Source organism: Parambassis ranga, unplaced genomic scaffold (assembly GCF_900634625.1).
Source record: "Parambassis ranga unplaced genomic scaffold, fParRan2.1 scaffold_223_arrow_ctg1, whole genome shotgun sequence".
NCBI lineage: Eukaryota > Metazoa > Chordata > Actinopteri > Ambassidae > Parambassis > Parambassis ranga.
Window position 1 is genome coordinate 27,501 of NW_021144771.1, and position 5,043 is coordinate 32,543.

General features: G+C 46.6%; 1 pseudogene; it reads left to right on the forward strand.

Moving 5' to 3' along the window:
* The first annotated feature begins 37 nt into the window (after positions 1-37).
* LOC114430250 (U4/U6 small nuclear ribonucleoprotein Prp4-like) lies at positions 38-2,968 on the forward strand (annotated as a pseudogene).
* The last annotated feature ends 2,075 nt before the right edge of the window (positions 2,969-5,043 follow it).

The following is a 5,043-nucleotide window of genomic DNA, read 5'->3' on the forward strand; positions in this document are numbered from 1 at the left end:
TATCTTTTCCTCCATTGTTTTTTTCCCAACAGACAAAAAAGTGAATAACAATGTCTGATGACGAGGATGTGGCACCTGCTGTTAAGAAGAGTCGGGTTTTCTATGGGAGTCTGGAGGAGGAAAGAGAGAGAGCGTCTAAATGCTGAGATGGCGAGCAGCATGGTGACAGGAAGTGATGCTGTTAAGGCAGGGATTGAGGCGGGAAACATAAACATCTCATCAGGTGGGTCACATGCTGTAAACAACAACAGTGTGTTGGTGTCTTCTGACTGTTTCCTGTGATGCCATGCAGGGGAGACACTGGAGATGGAGGAGCGGGTCAGCGAGCGGCAGCAGGAAGCACTTGCCGAGTTTGAACGCCGGCGGATGAGCGCGACAGATCACGGTTTCTACTGATGATGCTGAAGTGAAGGCTGGCCTACGAGCACTGGAGAGCCAATCACGTTGTTCGGGGAGGGCCAGCTGACCGACGGTGAGAGGTGAGAGAAATCACACATTAATTGAAAATGTGAAAAACATCGTCTGTTAATGTGTAGTTATGGTTCTGTTCAGACTGCGCAGTGTTCTGTCCGTGGTCGGTCCTGATGCTCTGAAGAGTCCAGAAAGATGAAGAGAGAGCCAAAAGGTCACGTGATGAGGTTAGTACACACCCCAAACCTTTATGTGCAGCTAAAGAGCTACAGAATGTGACCACAGTGAAGGAGCTTAATGAAAAACAAACGTCATCATGTGTTAAACATTGAATCACAACAATGAATGCCCTTTCTCTCTAAACAACCACAGTGCCAGCAGACATGGTACCACGAAGGCTCTGCCACCCTAAAGAATGCTCGCCTCTGGTTGGCCAGATACTCTCTCCCACGGTGAGAGAGTTTCCTTGATCAATTAGGACGTCTTGGTTGTCAGCTGAATTTTTTACTTCACCATAATGAATGCATCAACCGTCACCATAACATTAATTATTGTTTGCTGTATTTGGTCTATCAGGGCGATGAGGCGCCTGGAGGCTGCACGCATTCAGAAAGATGTTGCTGAGGCGACTAAGGTGGTCCGTCAACAGGAGCTGCACAAGAGCCTGCGGGTGAGATGCCATTTTACTATAAACGAAAGGACTGTAGGCACCGCCAGGCTGTAACCACAAACAAACCTGCACTCTGAGAACAGAGAGTGTTGTGACTGATGAATCTCATGTCATCCCAGCACTAACTTACAACTTCTTTTTCTGCAGAATCTGAACAACTTCTGCAGTCAGATTGGTGATGATCGGCCAATTAGCTTCTGTCACTTCAGCCCCGACTCCAAAATGTTGGCCACCGCGTCATGGTACCAAGCCCCACTTGCTCAGTTAGCATTTGAACAGAATTAGCATTAGCATAGATGGCTGCAACCACAGTTTTGTATCATTGTTTAGCTTACTGGTAGTCACGCACTGCTTGAATTACACATGGAAACCTTTTATTGAAGTTAATGCTAACATACTAATACCCCTCCAGGAGTGGTCTCTGCAAGCTGTGGTCCGTCCCTGACTGCACCCTCATTCGAACACTCAGAGGTGGGTGGAGATTCACACGACTTCATTACAGAATGTAATCTGTTTATTATCAATCATTTTAAACCTCTTTGTCTTTGTGCCTATTTAATAAATGCATATTTACTGAAGCTATGACTGGTGTTAAGTGTAGCTTGCTTACTGTCGATTGGTTCAAGGACACAACACCAATGTGGGTGCAGTTTCTTCCGCCCGAGGCCGGAGTCTCTCTTGACCAAGCAGATGTCAATTTAGCCTCGTGTGCTGCTGATGGATCTGTGAAGCTGTGGAACCTGGAGAGGTAGGACGAAGAGGAGATAGGGGAGCAGGTTCACAGGAAGAGAAGGACGTCACTGACTTTGTGTTTGTATGTCTCTGGTTGCAATAGTGACGAGCCTGTGGCAGACATTGAAGGTCACAGTGATCGAGTGTCTCGCGTAGCCTGGCATCCTTCTGGAAGGTTCCTTGGAACAACCTGGTGAGCACTCGTACTCTGTGGGTGCTAGTACTGTGTGTTGAGTGTACTGATCAGCTGTTTGTGTACAGTTATGATAACTCGTGGCGTCTGTGGGATCTGGAGGTGCAGGAGGAAATCCTTCATCAGGAAGGTCACAGTAAAGGGGTCCATGACCTGAGCTTTCACCCCGACGGCTCGCTGGTTGCTACTGGGTAAATATTCTCTGTACTACAACTCTTGCTACATGTCTGACTGCACTACCGTTTATGCCTCTTCCTAATGCCCTTAAACCAATCGGCTGTCTGATTGTTGGCTTTCAGGGGGCTGGATGCATTCGGCCGAGTGTGGGACCTGCGGACAGGACGCTGTGTGGTTTTCCTGGAGGGACACCTGAAGGAGATCTACAGCCTGCACTTCTCTCCTAATGGGTTAGGCAATCAGACATGAGCACGCACACAGTAACATCATGTTCATGCTGTTGTTGCTAAAATCCGACTGTCTGCTGGCAGGTATCACTTGGCCACAGGAAGTGGGGATAACACATGTAAGGTTTGGGAGCTAAGAAACAGGAAGTGCCTGTACACGGTTCCTGCCCACCAGAACCTGCTGTCTGCTGTCCGCTTTCAACGTAAAAAGAATCAGAACAGTTCTACCCTTTGTCTTTTTGTTTTTAATTTGACTGCAACATAATTTCCTGTCTGTACAGCAACAGATGGTCACTTCCTCTTGACTGGCGCATATGACAATACGGCAAAGGTTTGGAGTCACCCAGGGTGGACGCCACTGAAAACACTTGCTGGACATGAGGGGAAGGTGCTGCTTTGTTGATTAGTCCATGAGTGCTGCTGCTGTTGGTGGGAGACAGCAGCGTTAATCTCAACAGTTTGTTTGTTTTTCAGGTGGGTGTTGACGTATCACCTGATGGGAAGCTCATCGCCACTTGCTCCTACGACCGAACCTTCAAACTGTGGCTGTCTGAGTGATGTCACCAGTGATGTCATACAAATTTGTGTTTTAGACTTTTTAAAAAAAAATTTCAGTTTTTTGAATAAAATTTCATAAAGTGTGGAATTAACATTGATTTATTTTTAACAGTTGTATCGTATATTGTATATTGTTTTTGTTTTATTTATATTATGTTTATATTGTATTGTGTACTAGACTGGTCCAGATGCCTTGTTGTGTACCTCTGGAATGAAGTGTGTGCACTAACTGAGCAGACTGTTCACAGCTGTCAGAAACATGGAGCTGCTGCAAAACCACAAAGAAATACTATTAGCTATCTAGAACTGTGAAAGAGGACAGACTGTTGATGGTGGGGGTATAACATCAGTTTACATTGCCATGGTAACCTGGTGCTGCAGCAGATAGCAGAAAACCCAGGCTACTGGCCAATCAGGGTCTGGGTCAAACCTACAAACAATAGCACTAAATGTTTCCATGGTTACCTGTGATGATCTGGCTGACTGGGCCAGGTGTGCCTAACGACTGGCTAACGACTATGAGTCTGCTGGAGGGGGGACAGGTGGACAGTCCATGGTCCTTGCTGTGATCATGTGACTTGGAGTGAAGCTGCTGTATGTGGTAGAAGATGATGTCTGAGGACTCCACCTCTGTTAAGGGAAGGTTTTTCCAGCTTCACATAGATGCTTCCTGACTCCTCTTTCAAACCACCTTTCCTCCCTGTCTAAAACGTGGACATTGTTGTCCTCAAAGGAGTGTCCTTTATCTCTGAGGTGGAGGTGAACAGCTGAGTCTTGTCCTGAGGAGGTGGCTCTCCTGTGCTGAGCCATTCTTCTGCGGAGTGGTTGTTTAGTTTCTCCAATGTACAGATCAGAGCATTCCTCACTGCAGTGGACTGCATATGTCACATGCTGTGTTTCTCCCCTGGGAGTCTGATCCTTCGGGCGAACCAGTCTCTGTCTCAGTGTTGTCATCAGTTTGACGTATTATGACCTGGATGACTGAGAATCTTCATCAAGACACTCCCTGTAGATTTCCTTCAGGTGGAGTAAATTAGTTAATGTTAGTCTGTTTGTTGATTCTTGGTCATCCAGGTCATTTTCATTCAAGAGCTTGAATTCTTTTCTTAAATATTACTAGTATTAGAGTATAGGTAAGCTAGTAACTGCAGTATGATAGTTAAGAACAGGGAGGAGAGGGGCAGATGTTGAGAGTTTTCTCAGACAAGTGTTTGTATGTGACGGAGAATCCACCACAAGCTCACCACACACGAAGAGGAGGACCGAAGAAAACTGGAGAAAAAAGTTCTGCAAATGGAGTTTATGCAGCGGCAGTGGTCTGGATCCTCTCTGGGTGAGGCTCTAACACAAAATCCAAAGCAGGGCAGATTATTACCTACCTGTATCAGCTGTGTCTGTAACTGAAGATTTGTGGCTTTAGGACTGGAACCTTACATGGTACACCTCCAGACCAACCTCACCCAGTGTTTCCAGCAGACTGTACTAGTGTGGTTCCCCTGCATTTACCTGTGGATCTGGTCTCCTGTGTACCTGCTCTACCTCCAGTTCCGCCCACAGAGAGGCATCATCCTGTTGTCCAAACTGTGTTGCACCAAGACGGTAAGAAAAACAGAACCCGATCGGCTTTGATCAATCACAACAATGTAGGCATAAAGCAGCTTGTTGGATTTCTGTCTAACTAGCTCCCACTTGCTCTGACATCATGCAAATATAGACACCGTGGTATCCTGATCTCTGTGGGCTCTGGTTTCATTCACGAGTACATGGTTTTCAGCCTGACCTAATATCTGTTGTAGCTCTTGGGTCTCAGTCTGGCAACCTTCCATCTTCTGGAGATGTTTTACATCCTGGTGAAGAGAGAGATTCACAATCACCTGCTCATCCTGCTGGGTCCCCTGATCCGGAGCCTGACTCTGGTACATCATATCTTCATGATGTGACAGGTCGGACCTACCTGGTAATGTTTTGTTTCTGTGTCTCTTCAGGTCCTGGCTGTGGTTGTAATCCAGGTGGAGAGAATAAAGGGATGCCGCTCATCTGTCATCCTTCTTCTTCTGGACCCTGCTGGTTCTTTG